The following is a 23,273-nucleotide window of genomic DNA, read 5'->3' on the forward strand; positions in this document are numbered from 1 at the left end:
TAGAAAACACTTCCGTTTTGGCCAGAAACCTTGAGGATCTTTCAAGACAGATTTTACAAGCATTTAGTAAACACCTATTGTACAACAAGCAGCATCATGCTAGAGGATGGATGCTGAAGATTATATAAAGATAAGAAACGAAACAACCCCTACTCTCAAGGATCTTATATCCTAACAGAGGAGGCATACAGAAAGTAAATAAAAGATAATTAGGGAGGAATGGAAGTAACAGCAGATGATGTCAAGATTCTTGTAGAAGGTTGTGCTTAAACTGTATCTTAAAGGAAGTAAAAGATCCTTTGAGTCAGAAGTTAGGAGATGGCTTGCAAGCAAGAAGAATGATCTATGTGAAGGAATGGAGATGACCCATGAGGAACTGGGAGAGAAGGCAAGTTTGGTCACACAGTTGAGTGCAGAAAAGGAGTGTGTAGAAAGACAAATTTATGTAATCAGAAAATACTGAATTTGGAATCAGAACACTTATGTTTGAATCATAGTTGTACTACTATCTTTATAACTTTCAGCAAGAATCTCTTTGCCATAGTTTATCAAATAAGAGGATGTACTAGATGACTACTAAGTTCCTCCAATTCTAAAATCTATGACCCTATGATCCTATTTGATTTTAGAAGCAACTGGGAGCATCGAAATTTACTGAATCAGGAAGTTACAGTCAGATATGCACCTAAGAAAAATATTTCGGCAACAGCGGTGCAGAGGATGAATATGAGTGGTGAAAGAATTGTGGCAGGAGGCCAATTAGGAGACCATTGTAATGATGGATAAAATGTTAAGAGGAAGCATGGGACAGGTGTTCTAGGGAATGGGAACAGCAAGATCTAACAACTGATTGGCTATATGAGGGGAGTAATTAAGGACAGCAGTGACTCATGAACCAGGCAGAATAGAAGAATGGGTAGGGCTTTTGACAGAAAAAAAGACACGATTTGGAAGAAAAGACAAGTTCCATTTTACACTTTTAAAGTTTGTGATGTTTCCAGCATACTCCTTGTGAAATGCTCAATAAACAGCTGGTAATGTGATGCCAGGGTTAAGGGGAGAGATTGGGGCTGAACACATATATCTTAGAAACACATGCAGAAGAAAACAAACCAGATCACCAAGAGAAAGAAACAAAGGGTACAAAGAGATCATGGGATTGCAGATTTAGAACTAGAAAGGACTTTCCAAATCATTAACACTAACCCTCTCATTTTTTTCCATTTTTAATTTGTGGGATAAAACAAGCATTTCCATAACATAGTGTTTTTTTTAAAAAGTTTACTGCATATGAAACTGCAAATCTTCTATGTACAAACCATTGTTCCTTTAAAATATATAATAAAGCTATCATATAATTTTTTTCATTTGATTTTCCTTCCTTCCCTTCCTCTCCCCCACAGAGATGGTTATCATTAGACACAAATAGAGTGTGTGTGTGTGTGTGCATACATGTGCGTGTGTAAAATTATTCTACTCAGACTTCTATTTATCAGCTTTTTCTTTGGATACAAAGAATGCTTTCTTCATACATCCTTACTATATACAATGTTCCCTTGACTCTGCTCATTTCACTCTTTTTTTTATGCAAGTCTTTCCATGTTTTTCCAAGATCACAGAGCTTATCATTTCTTAAAGCATAGTATTCCATCACAATTATATACCACAACTTGTCATTCTCCAATTTTGGGGCATCCCTGCAATTTCCATTTTTTGCCACCACAAAGAGAGCTGCTGTAAATATTTTAGAATACATAGATTCTTTTACTTTTTACTTAGTCATCTTTAGAAATAGACATAGCAATGGTATTGCTGAGTCAAAAGATATAGACAGTTTAATAACTCTTTGGGCATAATTCCAGACTGTTTTCCAAAATTGGAAGATCAGTTCACAATTCTACTAACAATGGATTAGTAGTGTCCCAATTTTTCCACATCTCCTCCCTTATTTGTCACTTTTTCATTCAATCATTTTGACCAATCTGGTAGATGTTACCTCCAGGTTGTTTTAAGTTATATTTTTCTAATCAGTAATGATTTAGAGAATTTTTTGATGACTACAAATTGTTTTGATTTCTTCATTGGAAAATGCCTGTTGATATGCTTCCACCATTTACCAATTAGGGAAAGGCATATTCTTATAGATTTGAAAAGTCTGTAAGTGAGATGAGACTTTTTTCTGAGAAGCTATCAAATTCTTTCCCCAATTTTCTGCTTTCTTTCTGATCTTGGATCCTAATTACTAACCCTGCCTTTTTTGCATTACTTGACACATAATAAATTCTACTCCAACTCTCCATTTTAACTCTCATTCTTAAATGTATTTCTTGTAAACAACATATTGTTGGATTCTGATATTTAATCCATTCTGCTATTTCTGTTTTATAGGTGAATTTATTCCATTCTCATTCAAAGTTATAATGACTATTTGTAAATTTCCCTCAATCTCACCCTCTAACTTCTCCCCTTATCCTAAAAGTGCTTACCCTGTCCCCAGTTTTCTTACTTCTCTACAAGTTCAGGAGACTTCCACACCCCCTCCAGATATGCACAGTTTTTCCTCTTCAACCCAGATGAGAATAAGATTCCAACATTACCAGCCCTCCATCCCCACCTGCTCTCTATACTAGTTCTTCATTTCATGCCCCATTTTTATGAGAGAATTGAGCCTTTTTACCTTTTCCTACCCAATTTTATTGTTTAGAATCAATCCATATTACACAATTCAACTCTAACCTTTCTTTCAAACTATCTTAGTAATGATGGCAGTTTAAAATAACATTCATAAAATGAGTGGATGCCCATCAGTTGGAGAATGGCTGAATAAATTGTGGTATATGAATATTATGGAATTTTATTGTTCTGTAAGAAATGACCAACAGGAAGATTTCAGAAAGGCCTGGAGAGTCTTACATGAGCTGATGCTGAGTGAAACAAGCAGGGCCAAGAGATCATTATATACTTCAACAACAATACTATATGATGACCAATTCTGATGGACTTGGCCATCCTCAGCCGAGCATTTCAGAGTCTGATTCTTTTTGTACAGCAAAATAACGGTTTGGTCATGTATACTTATTGTGTATCTAATTTATATTTTAATATATTTAACATCTACTGGTCATCCTGCCATCTGGGGGAGGGGGTGAGGGTTAGGCATATTTGAACTCAGGTCTTCCTGACCCTAAGTCCAGTGCTCTGTTTCACTATACCACCCAAAATAGAAGAAAGCCCAAGACAAAGCATAGGAGAATGTCTATATTTAGAGGGTAGGATATGGATGATGAACCAAGAAGGGAAAAGTGAAAAGAGTGGTCAATGAACTAGGAGGGAGTAATGTCTCACAAAAACTCAGAGAGAAAGAGAGTATTCTACAAGAAGAGGATGAGTCAACAATGTCAACCAAGCAGGTGGCTTAAGAAAGTGAGGACTCCAAAACTTCATTTAAAAAAGTTCAGCTCAAACATTTCCTTATTTCCTTATTTCCTATTCAACTTTGAGACTTCTTGAATTAGTCACCCACTGATTTTTTCTTCTTTTCGTGTTGTCTTGCTCTATTAGGTTATAAACTTCTTATGGCAAGGACTGGGTTTTTTTGTTTGTTTGTTTGTTTAAAGCATTTCTATCCCCAGCATTTGACACAGTCCCTGGCACATAGCAGGTATGCAACAAACATTGAATGACTAACAGAACTGAGAATAGACCATCAGATTTGGCAGTTAAAAGATAACTTTGGAAAAAATAGTTTCAGGTGATTGATGAGGTAGGAACCCAAACTGGGTTGAAGAATAAGAGAAAAAGGAAATGAAGACAGCAATGGTAAACAAATCACATGTTATTCCCTTCATGCTATCCCAGCCCACCACCTGCTAGTGTGAATCCTCTATGGGCTAAGAAATCAAACTTGTTGGAAGTGGTAATGAAGAAAGAAAAGGAGGTCTCTGAACCAAGACCTGAGGGGTTTCACCTGCAAAACAAATAAAAGGCTTTACAGCAGCTAAGTAGGTTATTCAAAAGCCTTTTTAACTTCTATATTTATAGGATTATGAAATTTAAGCCTAAAAGGGATCATCCACGTTATCCAGTCTCAATCCCTTCACTTTGTAGATGATAAAAATGAAACCCATGAGATGAGACAACAACCTAAGAAAGTCCAGGGTTGTACAGATATTAAGCAGCAGAACCAGGACAGAAACCCAGGTTCCCTAAATTCCTTCTGAGTGAGTTTTGGTCCATGTCTTATGGCAGCACTGCACCTGTTACTGATCAGTCTATAGGCAAACCAAACCTCATCTCCACATCATAACAAGCTTCTTCTCATCTAGCCATTACATCAGGATACCAAAGCCTAGCCAGCATGGCCATCTGCCTTCTGCTTTGCCATCCATCTCTCACTTACAAAAGTAGAGTCCCTCAGAAATTATGAGTCCTCCAGAAATTATGGAGGTAGGTTTACACAGCATCACTTCCACCACAAGAAATGAATCCACTAAGCTTTTAGTCTTGCAAGAGGCAGAGTTTCCCTGGCTTAATCAGAAAGTACATTTAATCTCAAATAAACCTTTATTCTATCAGCACAAGAAGACCAGGCAAGGAGGCCATCTTGCCAGTACTATACCTCCCACCCCCCATCACATACACACACACTTTCTACTTCTTACTCAGAAAAAAATAAAATAAAATGTGCCCTTACTACTATAAAGGACATGATAATCTAATGCCCTGTGGCTTCACTTTAAATCCTTGTGATTCTAGACTTCAGGCTTCTAAAACAAGTTCTTTTCCCTCAATCACATTCCACACTCCCTCATCTATGACCATGGTGGCCTCAGCCCTCTAAAGTTCCTAACCAAGACAGCTCTCAACTTTCATTATTCTTATGGAACCTTCATTCTATTTTTAACTAACATATTAGACTTCTTCCTCTCACATTCCTTCTATCTCCTACTAATCACAGAAACCTAGCTTCCTGAAGATATCACAGCCCAAGTTCCCTTTTCTGAAACAGGTGTACTTTCTCTCATATCCTGATGCTGGGGTCAAGAGGAGGAATGGGAACACTTCCAGGTTCAGGTCTTAGGTTCTTAGAGTTATTATTTATCAAAACATGTTAAGTCATTTCTCATCAGTCTTCCTTAATCTGAATTCCTTCCCACTGTTAATTATCTCTAATTTATCCTATATGTAACTTGTTTGTACCTAAGTGTTTGCATGTTATCTCTTCCATTAAACTATGAAATCCTGGAGAATACAGATTGTCTTTTGTCCTTTCTATTTCTAGTACTTACACATTATTTGGTATATAGTAGATGCTTAATAAATGCTTGCTGACTAAATGACAGACTATCCTTACGCATTAACAGACTCTAATTTGCTTGTTCTCAATACAGAATCCACACAAAGATTCTTGCTTTCCAGGTCTCTCAATCCCTACAATCTGCAGTAGTATTTGACACTTATTTACTTCACTCCATTTCAGCTATACTGAGATGGCCAAACTCTTGATTTCATTATCACCCAGAGATGCTCTATCTCTATAAGCAAAACTCTGAAATCTTTAGTCAATATCCTATCTTTTCAGTTCTCACACCATCAAATCTTGACCTTTAGTAATCAGTTCAATTGCATGTTCTTTGATCCTTGACTCTCTTGATCCATTATCCCATCACTGGTCATACCTATTCAACCCAATCTTTACACTATTCGAAATCATCTACCTTCTCTTCCCTGTTCAAATACTATTAAATCCTTCTAGGGAGTCACAATGCCATTTTGACTTAAGGCCACTATAAAAATTAATCTGAAACCTCACCGCTGCATGCTAATCCACTGATGTCCCCACAGATCTTCTCTTCTCAACAACTTATACTACCACCTCCAAAAGGACCTTATCTCATACTTTACTAAAATAATTTGAGGTTATACATCCTGACCTCATTCTCTTTCCCAGTTCCATACTTCAAATTACCTCAGTTTCATCCCCTAGTCCTTTCCATCTTTATTCCAATCTCAGAGGATGAAATAGTCCTTACCTTCCACAAAACTAACTCTTTAATGGTGCCCTTGCTTCCTTTCCCATTCATACCCTTTAGCAAACTGCCCTCATTCAACCATTCTTTCTCTCTCCCCAATTTTCTACTCCATTTATCTACTAGTTCCTTCCTTGCTACCTTCAAAGATGCCAAGATCTCCCGCATTTTTAAGGAACCTTAACTTGATCCAAGCATTTCATCAACCTATCATATTCTATCTTACCTGCCTTTTACAGCCAAACTTCTAGAAACTGTCCTCTATACTTTTTGCCTTCACTTTCCCATATTTCACTCACTTTGAAATATAGTTTCTATTTCCACCACTTTTTTTATATTACTGTCTCCCAAGATCAGTTATGATCTCTTTATTGCTATTTTTTTAAAAAAGGAAAAGGAAAAGGAAAGGAAAGGAGGCAAGAGAAGAGATGTGCTTTTTCCTTGTTTTCCTCCATAATTGTCCTCGTTTCCTATATATTTAATAACATTAATCAGCCTTTCCCTTTTGGGATTTTCTCTCTTTTCTCGGTTTTAATAAAACTGAACTGTCATGATTCTCTTTCATCCTGTCTGGTCCTTCAAGGTGTCCACTGGAAGATTATAATGCATCTCCCATCCTTATGTATATCACAGAGTTCTGTTTTGGAGCCTTCTCTTTCTATATGATGAGATTATCATTTCCCATGGATTCCACTATAATCCCCATGCAGATGGCTCCCAAAACAATCTACCTAGCCCTCACCCCCCTTTTAAACTCCAAATCCCCATCTCCAACTACTTAAAGACACATCTATCCAGGTATTCCACAGGTATCTCAAACTCATTATTTTCAAAAGAGAAGTCACCTTTCCCTTATCCTCCTAACATCAAGTGCTTCTAGTCACCTCAGGTTTATAACCTGGGAGTTTTCTTTGATTCTTCAATCTCGCTCATCTTCCAAATTCAATCAGTTCTCAAGTTTTGTCGATTGTATCTCTTTAACAACTCTTGCACTCACACCCTTCTCTGTACTCATACAACACCCACCTTATTTCAGAACCTCAACACTTTTCATCCACACTATAATGACTTAACTGTTCTCCCATTCTGGGGAGTCCCCTGTTCAATCTATTCTCCATAGCACTATCAAATTGATATCCCTAAAGCAAATATCTGACTGTCACTCTCCTGATCATTTCAGTTCCCTATTGCCTTTAAGATAAAATATAAACTCTTCTATCTGGCACTTAAAATCCATTACATTAAGGCTCCAGGTTATCTTTCCAGATTGATTGTACATTGTTCCCTTCACAAATACATTTTCCCCAACCAAAGCAGTCTTAATGTGCCCCCTACATTACATTCCATCTCTTATCTATGTGTCTTTGCATAGATCTCTCCTCAATTCCTAAAATGTTTTCCCTCCTTATTTCTACTTTTTTGGAACTCCTGTCTTTCTTCCAGCCACAGACCAAGTGCTACCTCTTTTGAGACCACAGGCTTTTAGCAACATTACCCTTCCCAGTCTTAATTCTCCCCCACCCCACCCCCCGCTTAAAAATGACCCTTTTTGTATATGCTTTGTATTAACTTCTGTGTGATCTTCTTGTTTCACCTCCATTACTTTAGAATGTAAATTACTTTAGCACAAAAAACAAACTAACTTTTTTATTTGTATCTCCCAAAACTAGCACACTACCTGGTACATAGAAGGCACTCAACAAATACTTATTGATATTGAGTTTCAGAAACCCGAAATTCACAGAAGTCTGGTTTGGGAATTGGATGGAAAAAGTAGGTATTCCAATATAATGTCACAAATACCAAAGTCAATCAAGGAAGATTTAATAAGGATGCTTTCCATTTGCAATTGCTTTCTTGTCCTTTTTTAAAATGAAATTTTACTCCTTTATCTTCTTGATACTTTATGAAAAATTATGTTAAGCTATATCTGTCTTAAGTAGCTTTTATATCTTGTTCCTCTTTATCATTCTGCTGCTAAATAATTGGGCAGTGTTTTTTTACTAAGCTGCTCTGCTCAAGGATTATGACAACAACTCTAAGTGGTTCTAAACAGTGACCTGCAAAATTCAGGTCAAGAGAAATACTTCAATAAACAGTATGATATAATGTAAAGAGACTAATAATTCTGCACAGGTTCACTTTAGTTGTGTTCATATAGACACACTAACAACATGATGGAAAGAGTACAGGAATGTATTATATTTTTAATGTTTTAAATCATGATGAAAGGGACTTCTAAATCCTAATACATGTATAAGTGACTGAGAATGATGACCCTTTTAGTCATCTATTTACCTTGGGATTTTATTTAATCTTTCGACATGTCATTATTTAAAATTAGTATTTCCACAAAACTATTTCACAAAACTTTGACTGGGAAACTAATGGGTAATTTTTTTTTTATCCCCTTGAAAAAGGTTTAAGCTCAAAAACAGCCACAATATCATTAATTGCTGTACTCTGAAATATGGTTCCACAAGACACTAGCTACTTTAAAGACACAAAAATAGTACACATCAAAATTACAGAGTGAAAAAATTTAAAGCAAACTAGTTACAATATTATAATTATAAGCATTTAATACATTAAAAAACTCCAGAATACTGTATTATGGCATATCTGCAATAGTGTCACATTTTAGTTTTATTTTTAATTATGATATCTCAGAATATATGATAGAACTATGTTTTTGCTCAAGCACTTAAAAGGTAAAAATATGACTCACCAGACTAAATCCCAGCAGATGTCACGGTACAGTTTCCAGTGAGTCCCAAGGGAGCACAGGCATACTAATTTTCTTTCTATTCTCCAGATCCTGAACATAAAATATAAAAATAAACCGTTAATTTAAACTCCCCAAAAATTCTAAGTTACAATTTGCAAAGCCACACACAATCTGTAAATGTAAAACAAAATAACAGGACTATAACATATCAAGAGAGGGTACAAATTATAGAGGTTTTAGCATCCAAGTCATTCAATTACAAAAGTTTTGAGTTCGTTGAACTAAAGGAAAACACAAAAGTTTTAAAGTGCTAGTTTTTGTGCACTATTTAAAAAAAAATCCTGGTGGAGATTCAGAAAGGCTAACTAGTCTAAATAAAAGGATAAGAGTTCAAATCTGGAGATTAATTGCTGGCTATAATATCCTGATCCTTCTGTGAATTCATACAATTATCTTTTCTGTATCTCTCCCCCTTACCAGTGAAATGTAAGCAATTATAATGCCCTTCAGGAGATTATTATGAGGAATAAACAATGATTGTCAAACACTTGGGAAATAAGGAGAAAAGTTTTAATTTTTTAAAACAATAAGAGCACTGGCTGTTTTCTACCATCTCTACATATAAGTGTGTGTGTGTGTGTGTGTGTGTGTGTGTGTGTGTAGATAGGTAGGTGGGTAGTATCATCTCTTAGAACAATTTAAGATTCAGCAAAACTCCCCAAAGTGCATTTCTACCCACATATGATTTCATTGTTATGTTTTTAAGGAACAAGGAAAAGGAGAAAAAAAAACAATTATATCTTTGGACTTGGATATGATAGGATTGAGGAAAGAGAGAAATTAAGGACGACTCTAAGTTTATAAACCACTGTGGCTGCGAGGATGATGGTACTCTAAATAAAAATTGAAAAGCATGGAGGATGGGTTTGTGGGAAAGGTAATGAGTTGTATGGACATATTGAGTTTCAAGTGTTTGTTGAACATTCTGAGGGAAATTTAATTTTTCTTAACAATAATAGCTTTTTATTTTTCAAAATACATGCAAAGATAAGTTTTAAACATTCACCCCTGCAAAATCTTGTGTTTTTTTCCTTGCCCCCCCCCCACTTCCCCCTTCCCTTGACAGCAAGCAATCCAATACAGATTAAACATGGGCAATTCTTCGAAACAGAGCAAATTTAATTTTAATATAATCACACACACCATCTATTTATTCATCCCTAACCATCAGTCTTAAACCTCCAACTGCTTAACTTAAATCTCAATCTGGATGTCCCATAGACATCTCAAATTCAAGTCCAAAACAGAATTCATTGTCTCCCCCACAAATATATCATCTCTTCTTCCTAACTTTCTAATTAGTATTGAGAGAGACCATAATCTTTAGTCACTTAGGTTCAAATACTATGTGTCATTCTCATATTGTACTTTGCTATACTTATACTATAGTCTGCCAAGTCCTATTGATTGATTCTATAATGGCAGCTAGGTGACACAGTGGATAGAATAGGCTTAGAGTCATCTTCATAAAGTCATATCTGGCCTGAGACACTTACTGTCTAAGTAACCATAGGCAAATCACTTATTCCTTTTTGTCTCAATTCCTCAACTCAACTGATATCTTTACAATATCATTCATAGATGTCCCCTTCTTTCCATTTATATAGTCACCACCATGGCCCTCATGATCTCACACCTATACTACTGCAGTAGGCTGCTGCTTGATTTCCCTGCCTAGAGTCTATCAAACATTCAGCTGCCAAAATTAACTTTCTAAAACATAGATCTGATCATATCACCCCAACACAATAAACTCCAGTGCTCCGTTTAGTGATAAGATACAATATAAAGGCTGATTATTTTTTTTAACATCTCCCAAATTCCCAGCCCCTGCATAGCTTCACAATTTGACTCCCTCTTATTTCTCCAGTCTTTTTACAATTTGAATACCTTCCTCACCTCCCTGTTGTTCACAGAATACTCCATCTCTCAACTTATAGCCTTTCTCCATGCCTGGAAATGCTCTCCCTCCTTGTCTTTACTTCCTTCAACCCACAGCTTAAATATTCCTTTCTTCAAGAGGCCTTTTCCAATCCCCTTTTCTAATCCCTCCCCTCTGAAATGACTCCCAATTAAACTGCATATATTTTCTATTTACATAGTAGTTTTCTTGTGGTTTCCTCCATTAGAACTTAAGTTTCTTGAGAGCAGGGACAGCATTTTTACCTTTCTTGGTAATGTCAGCAGTTAACACAGTGTCTAGCCATAATAGGCACTCATATTGTTGCTCTGACTTGACTTTAGCAACAATCAGTGGCACTTAGGCACTTCATATCATGAGACCTAACATAAGAGATATAAACACAATAATATAACAGACAGGAGGGAGAGAAGAAGAAACAGAAGGAGGGAGGGAGAGAGAAAGGGAAGAAAGGAAGGAAGGAGAGAGGCAGGGAGGGAGAGAGAGATAAGGAGCACCAGATATTCTTAATTGTTTCCTTGTATGTGGACCAAGAAGCAACAGTTAGACTGGCTAAAGGTTGGAAAAGTATGACAAGGTTATTATATTACCACTTTATTTATAACTTATGTGCAAAGTCCATCATGAGAAATGCCAAAGTTAGAATAAAGATTGTCACGAGAAATATCAAGAATCTCAGATAAGCAAAAGATATCACTATGATGGCAGAAAGTGAAGAGGAATTAAGAAGCCTCTTGAAGGTGAAAGAGGAGAGTAGAAAAGCTGGTTTGAGGTTTAGCATCAAAAAAACTAAAGTCCTGGCAACTGGTCCCATTACTTCCTGGCAAACAGAGGGAGAAGTGCAAGCAATATCAGATTTTATATTCTTGGGCTCAAAGATCACTGTAAACAGTGACTTCAGTAATGAGATTAAAAGGTACTTGCTCCTCAGAAGGTAAACTATGGCATATATGAACTAAAAAGCAGAGACATAATCTTACTGACAAAAGTCCATATAGTCAACCACAGAATCAACACTTTGGAATCATAGTGCTGAAGAAGACTGAAAGACACTGATAGCAAGGAAATTGAATCAGCTAATACTTAAAGAAATTAATTCAGGCTATCAAAAGTTCAAATACTGAAGCTGAAGCTTAGATACTTTGACCATATAATAAGATAGTATTTATTGGAAAAGATCTTGATGTTGGGAAAGATTGAAGACAAAAGAAAAAAGGGATAGCAAAAGATGAGATGGATAAATAATATCATGAAAACAATAAACATGAACTTGGACAGACTTTGAGAGATAATGAACGACAAAAGGGTCTGACATGCTATGTCCATGGAATCATAAAGAGCTGGATAGAACTAAACAACAATGATTAAGAGAAGTTAAATATTAAAACTAAACTATTAAAATTAAAATATTTTTAAAAATATATATATATATATATAAGAAGGAAAGCTCATTCTATCTAGTTGGAAGAAAAAAAGGTCAGTGAAAGTTTTATGGAGATGACATTTAAGTAGATCCCAAAGAATGATCTGGGCTTCATTCAATAGGTAGAGATGGCAGCCAAGGGCTGTCATGGCCCCTGTATCACAGAAGTAGAAAAGGGCAAAGTATGCTTGACAAGTGGCATTTTGTTTACAGCATATGCACAAAGTAATGTCATTTACTCTCTTATGTTTCCTCATGTGCAAAGTAAAAAAAAAGGTTGCACCAGTTGGGCTCTGACTTATAGCCTTTTGATACTGTGACTTTGAAACCCCCACTACTTTACAAAATCAGAATATTCTATTTGCTTCCTGGCTTCCTCCAACACTTAATTCAAATCCTTCTTTTTCCAAGTGGCTTTTAATGCCAAGCCCTCCGTACAGCAGGACCAACATACTTCCTCAACCTCATCTCTCTGTCTCCTCTCCTATACTTTATGGGTCATCAAGATTTTTACTTAGAAGACTCTCCCTGACTACAATTTTCAATCACTAAAATCCTTTGCATCCTAGAATGCCCAGCTCTTCCATGTAGATGACACTTAGCTATTTCCTGCCCAACCACCTGTGAGGTTAGCCTCTTCAGAACTCTAACAGTAATCTGTACCTATCTTAAAATTCTAATTAGTGAAAACATTTATCTTTTCTAGTAGACTATAATAAGTTCCTTGAGGGCAAGAATAAAGTCTTGTTTATCCTGATTACTGTTCACATCTAACACACTGGCATATACATAAAAGCTGCATAATAAGTACTGAATGACTCTTAATTTTATAACAGAAACTTCTCCGTATTAAATCACAAATATTCATGAATGGAGAGATCATAAGCCCTTTGGATATATAGAGACTAGATAAACAGATATGTACACACAAACAACATATATATGCATGCATACATACATGCATACATATACATATATGTTTTTGTAAGTATGCCTTGTTTTATGCAATAGTCGTTTTTAACAAAATATCAGATTCAGGGAGCTCCATATTTTGAAAGTGCTCCATTTTTTTCTTCTAAGTATGGAAGTATATAGAATACTAGTCATTAGTTGGAAAGACTGAATTCAAATCTGGCCTCTGAAATTTACTTGCTATGGTAGTAAATAACTAGACCCTTGCCTGTCTCAGTTTCTTCATCTGTAAAATGAGGATTAAAAACAACGCCTAGTTCACAGGGTTGTTATAAGGATCAAATGAAATAATATCTATAAAACATTTTGCAAACCTTAAAACACTAAGTAAATCTAGCTATTATTAGCATTCTAAAATGGTATTTATCTATATAATATCTAAGGTTCCTCCTATCTCTGGAAAAAAGAAGGCATTATTCAGAATTCTTTTATAAAGAGAATACATATTCTGAAATGGTCAAATGGAAAAGTATTTGTTCCTGCTATATTCCAGTAACTGTGCTAAGCATCTGAGATCAAGCGCAAAGAACAAAACTTTATTTTCTTTTTTCAAGAAGCTTACATTCTATATGTATAGGAGAGCTGTGGTATAATGACTTTTTCCTAGTATTTAAATTTAAGTAATAATCATAAAATTTAGTGACTGTTTCTTGAACTTAGATTTCCAAATATCAAGTCATCTTATCATTGAACACAATTATGATACATCATGGTATTAAATCAACCAAATGAAACACAAATATTTAATTAATGGGTCTCATATTACCTTAGTATATACTTTGCATATTTCTGCAGATTACAAACTCCTGGAAAGAGGGGAGCACATCATAAATGTATTTGTACTAATTATCACTTTATTCCAAATTATAGCATAAATCAAAAACCAAATTAGGAAAAAGAAAAATCAAGAAACTCTAATCACTATGCTGCTCTAGAAGTTCCATGTAGTCCTTAACCCAATTCCCTGTTCAGTCTTATAAGTATGATCTATATAATTTGTGTATTTCTAGGATTAGAATTTTAAATTGTGATTACAAAACAGATTACAAAGTTGTATCTATTACTAAAAAAAAAATTACTAAAAAATTTAATTATTTTGAACTATCAGAAGCTTATTTTATCAATATTAAGAAGACTACTCAAAATAGTGAAGAGTATTCAAAATAGTTAAAAAGACTATAATAAAATATTTAATATTCAACTCATTTCTTGACCTATTATCATAATTTGAGGAAGGGAAGAAGACAAGGGGGGAGGCCCTATAAACCAAAGATATATGGCAACAGAAGGAATGGTCAGTAATTTCATGGTAAATAAACCATAGTAACAGATTATACCTATTGTTCACTCACCCAGATTAAAATAGAACACAGCATCAAAGAGAACACAACAAGGTGAAACCAAGGGAGCACTCTATATTTTGTCGCCATCTTTTTTTCATTTATGATATGACTCATTATTCTGTGTAACTGAATGCTGAGTAATATGTCATTACACAGCTATTTTTAAAAAGATCACATTTCACATTACTGAAAATACCACAGGAGAGTACAAGAATGAACATTCTCCAAGAGTGACTTTCTAAAAGTAGGTAAAGGTAAATAGATAAAGGTACACCATAAAGTCTTGATCAGAGATGGCATGATGGACAGATAAGACGGGAAAACCCAAGTTCAGATTGAGCCACAGACACTAACTAGTTGTGTGACCCTGGGCAAGACAGAATCTAAACTATAAAATGGTGATAATAATAGTACCTGCTTTCCAGGTTGCTGTACAGATCAAGTGAGACAATTTCTTTAAAGTACCTGACACTGAGTAGGCATTTTATAAATACTGATTTCCTTCCTTCCTGTTAATAACTACTGAAAGTGAATGTGATAAAAACAAGTAAAGTATGTTATATTAACAAGTAAAAAACATCTGACATCAAAAAAAGAAAATTTCATGATTATAGGATCATAGACAGAATTGGGAGGAAACCCTAAAGTTATCTAGTCCAAGCCCCTCATTTTTCAGATGAATAAACTAAGGTACAATGTGACTTGACCAAAATAACACAAGTAGTAAGTGGAAGAGTCATAATTTGATTCCAGGCCTCCTGACTTCAAATCCAACACCTTTTCTTTCCACTAATTCCCATTTCAAAGACTCTTGAACAATAAAGCTTTTATAATCACCACTCTTAACTTAGAAATTAACATTTATGACCCCAAAATAGATACTTAAGATGACCTGGAGTTGGGGGTAGAAACAGTACCTTAGGCATTAGGTAAAATAATGCAAAAAGAAAAAAGAAAGAAAAGACATAGCAAGAGAGGCAGATAAGATTTAATGCTTAGAACTATAAGAAATCATGCATAAACCATGTGGAAGCAGACATAAAACACTGTGACATTATCCTGGAAACTGCTAAGAATGGAAAATTCTAAAGATGGTGAAAAGCAACCAGACTCCTGAAAAAGGAATTTATCAACAACAGCACAGAAGGCAAAGGGGGTGGAACTGAAAAGGCAAACAAAGCCCATTAAGAAACAGGGGGGAAGTCTATAAAGACATACCTAAAGCTAGTCAAGGTACAAGCTCCCTAAGAAGATGCTATAGATATTACCCTGAAGAGAAGCCACATATATGTAGGTGAATAAAGCTAGTCAAGGTACAAGCTCCCTAAGAAGATGCTATAGATATTACCCTGAAGAGAAGCCACATATATGTAGGTGAAGATATAAAAGACAAAATTCAGACATCAATCCCTCCAAGATCATAGGATTACAAATATTACCTACCTCCTAAGGGCTTCCTAAGATCCAGGGTGTTAAATTGTGTTTTAAGACACAGAAGTTCAGGACCACCACCACCATCACCTCCCCATCCAAAAAAAAAAAAAAAAAAAAGATTATAGTACAGAGCCATTTAAAATTACAAACAGGAGAAAAAGTAAAAAGCATTCACTAAGAAATCAATAAGGATACATTAACAGAAAAGAGTACTCAAAATAGGCAAATACCCAACTCAACACACATGCCCTCAAAAGGATAAGATAATGAATTCTGTTACTATTTAAAGATTTATGAAAAGACAGAGTTTTTTAAAGTATAGAAACTGTGAGGCTAAGACACAAATTATAATTTAAGATCCAAAAAAATCTTTATTTCTTTTCATAAAAATTGATATTAGTATTTGTGAAGACTCAGAAGGCCTATGAGGTTAGTCAATATTTAAAAGTGAATTAAAGATGAATTCTAAAATAAGTGTAAAATAAATTCTAACGTTTTAAGTATTCTAAGATAGCTCTAAACAAGTTCTAAAATCAGTTCAGACTAATGAAAATTTTTATCAACTTGGAAAGCAAGTGAAAAATGGATCAAAATATCACCAACTAAGGTAATATTGTTGACAAAAACATTTGGCTCATTTTTTTTAAAATAACACACAAATGTCTTCATATATACATGGGTTGTTACTTTCAAATCACTATGCTCTATCAAATATAGCATGTTTCTAAGCCCAAAACATTAAACTTTTTAAACTTTAAAGATAAGCATTCAGTTTAATTAGAATAAAACTTTTCTGAAAATAATTTTGCATTCCATAAAAAATTAACTTCAAAACTCCTACTACTCAATCCATATTTAATGAGGCAAGACTAATTTATTATTCTAATACTATGTGAATGTCTATTATTAAGAAAATGCATTTTTAATCATTTTAATGAGTCTGGTATTCAATTATTTTGATACTTTGAACAAATAATACTTTGATATCAAACTAAGAAAGTTATTTGACATCAAGCTTCTTAAAATGATTTAAAGGGCAACATTGTTTCATTCAATATTTTTCAATGCTGCTGAAACTACAAACTAGGTTACCAATGTTGCTTTTAGTATTGATGAAATCATCCTTGTTTAGAAAAAGAAATTTAGTTCTGCTACAAACATGACTGACAATAATTGGAAATACAGGTCTATCTGAAGTTTTGTTTGTTTGGCAACAAATCTGTTCTGAAGGACAACTAATTATCAAACAAAATGTTATACTGATTATCAAATAAAAAGAACAGAGTCTGCTACACTTTAAAAAAAAAATCTGCTCAAGATTTTCCTCACTAGTGTTTTGCTGTCATTTTAGTTTACAGCATATAAATCAAAAAGGAAAAAAATTGCTTCAAATTGTGTATATAAGTAAAAGAGCTTAATTACAGTAGCTACACTAAATTCCCGCGTCTGAAAATGAAAAATAAGTCACAAACCAGCATGCATAAAAATACTAGATAAAACGTACTTTCATTTAAGAAAACAAATACCTACATATTTTTACTCTTGGGTTTTTATATCCCTAAAATATTTGTTCTTCCCATCTAATCTTAACAAATGAAAACTACCTCAGTTCACATTTAATTTTGTTTTCTTCAAAAGATATTTTAACATGTTCAGTTTCATAAAATACTGTGAAACCTAAAATATGCTACATCCAGTCTACTTTCATAACCACAACCCCAAAATTAATCCAGTATAATGTTTTTTTTAGGGGGCAGGGGGATTGCTAACAATACATAAATCGGTAAAAATAATAATAATAATAATAATAATAATGAGAATAAACTTCTGGAATAGGAAGTGTCCTCTCTTCAGTCTATCTCTGAGCTTTATAGGCAAATTCTAAAACAACAGACATCAACAAATCCCACAGCATATGGCAGGTCGATATGTGTGTGTGCCTGTGTATATGCTCGAGTGTGTGTATGGGGGAGGAGGGGAAAGAATGTAAAACTTAGGCTTGCTGCAGTGCCACGAATGCTTGGCAGGCTGTCCTTTCGACTAAGATAAAATAGCTTCAATAGGTGCTGTTATAAATGCCATCTCAGGGATTCTTCCTTCTTCCTCGCAAATGACTGAAAAGTTACCAGCCCCTATCCTTCCTTATGTACCTTTAACCACTCCTCAGTGGCACATTAAAAAGAAAGGGTGAAAAAAGCATTAAGTCATCGAGGCTGAAAGAGAATACTGGGGCTTCGCGCAAGCTGGGATGGGAAAGATTCTGGAAAATGTTGGCTGAGGAGAGGGCAGGGAGAGCCTTAGAGGGGGATTCCCTCGCCGACCTGCTACCCTGTCTGTCTCTGTCTGTCTCTCCCGCCCTCCATCCCGACGGGGATATTTAGGTTCTATCACCAGAGAGTTCCACAGCTGCAACAATAGCGACAGTAACATACGCGGTCCACGTCCCTTCGGCCTTCCGCCGTCTCTTCCAAGTCCTTTTTTCCTCACCTTCCAAGGTAAGTCCAGAAGGGACAGGGAGAGATGCCAGCCTCTCTCTGGCACTTTCACTTCTGGCTCGAGGGCGCTCCCACCCACAATCACCCACACACACACACACACCCCGGCAGGCGGAGGTTAAGGAAGCAGGTCACGGCCCATCCCGTCCTCCTCCCCGCGCCCAAACAGGGCAAGAGGGCCGGATGGCAGGAGCTCCGTCCCCGTGACGCCCAGATTTGCCGCGGAAGACGGTGAGGAGAGGAAAAGGGAGAGGGGAGGGGCAGGGCAAGATAAGGACAGGGAGACACCCACACACAAGTCACTATCTGTCACCCTTCCCCTCCCCCAGACTCTCCAGGGCAGGGACCAAGTGCAACCCGGGGGTAGCTGGGAAACGGAGCAGGAGGCAGCGCGGTCCCCCGGAAACACACTCTGCACACCCGGACACACCGGCGTGTGTGCGTGACCGTAAAAAGTGTGGCTGCACGCCTTTGCACGGCCCAAGACGTACACAAGCACAAACGCGTAGACCTCAAACGAGAGTGCCCAGGATTGGTAACGGTTCAAAAGCACCACTGCACACTCCCGGAGAACACACCCGGGCACATATACACACACACACACATTCTCTCTCACACACACCCCTCCAGCCCCACCCCAAGGCCGCCCATACTGTAATCTCCCCCTTACCGGAACAGCCCTGCCCTTATCCCCGCAGAACCAGGTCCCTATCCCCCGCGCGCCCACCCCGGAGCGGGCATAGGCTCTCTGGCCCCACCCCCAGACGCTGGCGCGCTCCCTGGCCGAAGCCGGTTCTCAGCCTCCCCGCGGGAGCAGGAGCGGCAGCGGCCCAGGATCCCTCCAAGCTGCAGTCCCGGGGACGCCGGGCCCAGGCCAGCCGCCGCCCAGGAGCGAGCGTCTGCGCTCGCGGGGGGAGATGCGCCGGAATCGCGGGGGCGCAGAGGGTCCCAGCACTGAGGCGAGCGTACCGCCTTTTTTGCAGTACAAAAGGCAGCTCCGAGCGCCATGATCTCTCCGTCCCCTACCTGGGTCCTGGAGCGCCACCGCCAGCAGCGCCCGCCTGGGGAGAGCAGGGCCTGGCCGGGGAAGCCGGGAGCTGGTACAGAAGTCCGAGCAGCGTGGCGAGCCTCCCCGGAGGAGCGGAGCCAAGCGGCAGCACCCGCCGCGACAGCGGCAGCAGTCCCGGGCTTGTCTCCGCCTCCTCCTCCGGCTGCGGAGGCACTGCCAGTCAGAGCCCAGAGCTCCGCCTTCTCGGGCCCAAAACAGAAGCGGGGTGGGGCCACCCAGCAGGGAAAGAGCGGGAGCCCGAGGAAGGGTGGAGCGCGAGGAAGGGTGGCACCCCCTGCCTGGTCCCAAACTGCGACTCCAGCCGCCTCATCCTCAGAGCCGCTGCCCCAAAGATAAACACTCTCCGTGCTCCTATCTCACCTTCCAGTTTTCCTCACTGTCAAGAATTCAAAGTTGGAAGGCACCTTAAAGCATCATACAGTACCAGACCCTCCTCCTACGGGCAACATGAGGAAACTGAGCTCAGAATGAAGGGATTAGTCCAAGGTGACGTCAAATCAACAAGCACTTATTAAGCGCCTCCAGTTTGCCAGACTTTGTGCTAAACACCGGGAATGTGCAGAAAGGCAAAAGATAAACCCTGCACTTAAGGAGCTCACTATTTGAAGGAAATAACAACATGCAGAAAGCAATATGGACAAATCAAGAAGAAATAAGCAAGAAAGGGAAAATAATAGCATTCAAGGAGATAGAAAATATGTTTTCCCTTAAAAAGTGGGGTTTTATTCGGGTCTTGAAGGAACCTAGAAAAACCAGGAGACAGAGGTGGGGAGGGAGAAAATTCTAGAAATGAGGGAGGAGAAACTGGTAGTACCTGGTTGATTGGAATGTGAACTTCTTGAGGACAGGGACCAAGAAATCCATGAAAGAAGAAAAAAAAAACAATAGCACCCCTTTCCATTGACAATGGTGAAATGACAGGGTGTAAAAGGTGTTAAGCATGGTTTTTATATGTTATCAAAATAAAATAACCACTACATAAGCTTTTTTCCCCATTAGTTTGTGTAAGAATTTGCCTTCTTACAAGAAATCACTATTTGACAAAAAATGTGAAAACTGGACAACAGTTTGACAGAAACTCTGTGTAGACCAACATCCCACACCATATTCTGAAGTAAAATCAAAATGGCACATAAAGAGTGATTATCATAAGTATGGAGTACTTTACCTGTCAGATCTATAACTAAGAAGGATTTATGATCAAAAGAGATAGAGAATATTGTTGTCATTTACGTCTAACTCTTTATGACCCCATTTGGGGATTTCTTGGCAAAAATAGTGGAGTAGTTTACCATTTCCTTTTCCAGTTTATTTTACAGATAAGGAAATTGAGGCACATATTCCCCAGGGTCACACAGCTAGGAAATATCTGAGTCTAGATTTGAATTTAGAAAGATGAATCTTCCTGACTCAGTACCGGGCACTCTGTTGACTGTACCACCTACCTGCCTTGAAGGCAATGTGGGATATAAAATGGACAATTATGATTCCTTAAATGTAAAAGTTTTTTGGAGGGGAAATGTAGGAAATCAAGAAGCTGGGGGAAAGATTTTACAGCAAGTCTCTCTGATAAAAGCCTCATTTCTCAAATATATAAAAAACTGAATCAAACTTATAAGAATGGGAGTCAATTGATAAATAGTCAAAGGATATGAACAGTTTTCAGAAAAAGAAATCAAAACTATCTATGGTCATTAAAAATGTCCTGAATCATTGTTGATTAGAGAAATGCAAATTAAAACAACTCTAAGGTAAAGTCTAAACTCACACCTATCAAATTAGCTAATAGTATAGAATAATAATAGAATAGAAAAGAAAAATAGCAAATGTTGGGGTGCATGTGGAAATAATGGGGCACCAATTCACTATCAGTGGAGTTGCAAAATGGTCCAACCATTCTAGAGAACAATTTGGAACTATGTCCAAAGGACTATAAATTGTATGTATTCTTTGGCCCAACAATATTACTACTGAGTCTGTACCCCAGAGAGATCACAGGAAAAAGATCTACATGTACAAAAAATACTCATAGAAGCTTTTTATGATGGCAAAAAAATTGGAAGTTGAAAAAATGCCCATCAAATGGGGAATGGCTAACCATGTTGTAGTATAAAATTGTGATGGAGTTGGGAATTCAAAAATATTTTTTTAAGAGTGTTAACATTTTTTGTATACATTTAATTGAGAAAAAATAAAATAAAAATAACTTTATAAAAGGAATATGTTCCTTTAAAATTATGAAAAGATGAATGTCATGGGAGCAAAGACAGAGACAACAAAATGTAGTCAAATCCCTTTCAGGTATAAATACCATATTTAGAAGGGATTCTGAAGCTTTTTATTAATTCAGTTGTATATGAAAAGACCAGCAGAGAAAATGAACTTGTGCAAGGTATAAAGTGTCTCAGTATTTTTGTCCTCCCAAATTTTTTTCAATAAGACCCAGTGGGAATCAAGAAAATATAACTGGATTATTACTAATGATTGCACTAAATCTCTCCCTGAGAAAATCCAGCTTTGAACTAGGAAATATTTACACAGAAGAGGAAGGCCCCCTTCTTAAAAGATAATCAATTTCAAAACAGAGGTACTGAGTAAACAGGATTAGACAGGCATCAGCTAGGCTAAAGACCTCTACTCTTTCCAAAAGTCATTTAACTAATACCCCAAATGAAAGAATACAAAGAACATCCAGCTCAACCTATAGCTAGAGATATTGGAGGCTGGAGATTGCACTGGTTCATCAAAGAACAAGTCCAGGAAGTCCAACTGGTTGAGCTGTCTGGCAGAAATGCAGCACTCTATGAATAACCAACCCAGCTCAGCTACTGCCCCACCATGCCAGAAGGCCAATGGCATTCTATGCCAATGGCATATCAACTTATTCAGCTTAGATGCCACAGCCTGTGGGAAGATGGCTATCTTTTCTATCTAAAGCAGATCAGTTGTTATATCACCAATACCAATACCACATACCACAGTGATCCTGAGGATTCTCTAAAGGGAGAAATGACATTTGAGGTCTTCTTCTTGAATTCTGATGTCATACACCTTGCCCAAAGTGTACAACAAGAATTTATTAAGCACTTATATGCCAGTAACTATGCTAAGTGCTGATGATACAATAGAAAGAAAGGCAAAAAAACTTTCATCAAGAAGCTCACATTCCAATTGTGATTGTAATTCCAATGTAATTGAAGGGAGGAGAGAAAAAAGAACAGACAAAGATCAAAAGTACAAAGGTAGTAAGATATATATGTGTGTGTACATATGTGTGTGTCACACACACACACCTGTGGACAAAGTGTACAACATTGGGAGAGGGAAGCAAACGACTGGGTATAAACAAGATAAATACAGGGCAATCTGAGAGGTTAAGCACTAGTATTGAAGAGGACAAAGAAAAGTCTTTTCCAGAATATTGGATTTGAGTAAACCCTTGAAGAAAGCTGGGGAAAGCATGAAACAAAGACATCTCAGGTATAGGAAATGGCCAGTGAAAAGGTATTGGGTCAGTATGTGTAATGTTAAGGCCAAGGAACAGCAAGGAGTCCAGTGTTGCTGGATAATAAAAAGCAGAGAGAGGGAAATTAGGAAGGAGTCAGATTGTGAAGGGATTTAAAAGTCAAATAGAGGATTTTATATTTGATCTTCGAGGTAATAGGAAGCCACTGGAGTCTATTAAGAGCAGTGAAGAGATGACATAGTCAAACCTAAACTTTATAAAATTCACTTTTGGTGACTGACTAGAGAATGCCTGAAAGGGGAGGAAACTTGCAACAGGGAGACCAATCAACAA

The 23,273-nt window shown here is 37.2% G+C and overlaps 1 protein-coding gene across 5 annotated transcripts in view; it reads right to left on the reverse strand.

Annotated features, from left to right (window-relative positions):
- Positions 1–19,520, reverse strand: part of MACIR (macrophage immunometabolism regulator) — a 43,228-nt gene extending 23,708 nt beyond the window's left edge. Inside the window, exons 1-3 of one of the 5 annotated variants that reach the window (XM_023495735.2) lie at positions 18,398–18,500; positions 15,920–15,997; positions 8,758–8,847 (exon numbers count right to left, since the gene is read on the reverse strand). The gene's annotated coding sequence lies outside the window, so the exon portion shown is untranslated. The other 4 variants (XM_031968774.1, XM_031968789.1, XM_012541014.3 and 1 more) reach the window with 4 other exon arrangements.
- Between the last annotated feature and the right edge of the window lie 3,753 nt (positions 19,521–23,273).

This window comes from Sarcophilus harrisii, chromosome 1 (genome assembly GCF_902635505.1).
Source record: "Sarcophilus harrisii chromosome 1, mSarHar1.11, whole genome shotgun sequence".
Classification (NCBI taxonomy): domain Eukaryota; kingdom Metazoa; phylum Chordata; class Mammalia; order Dasyuromorphia; family Dasyuridae; genus Sarcophilus; species Sarcophilus harrisii.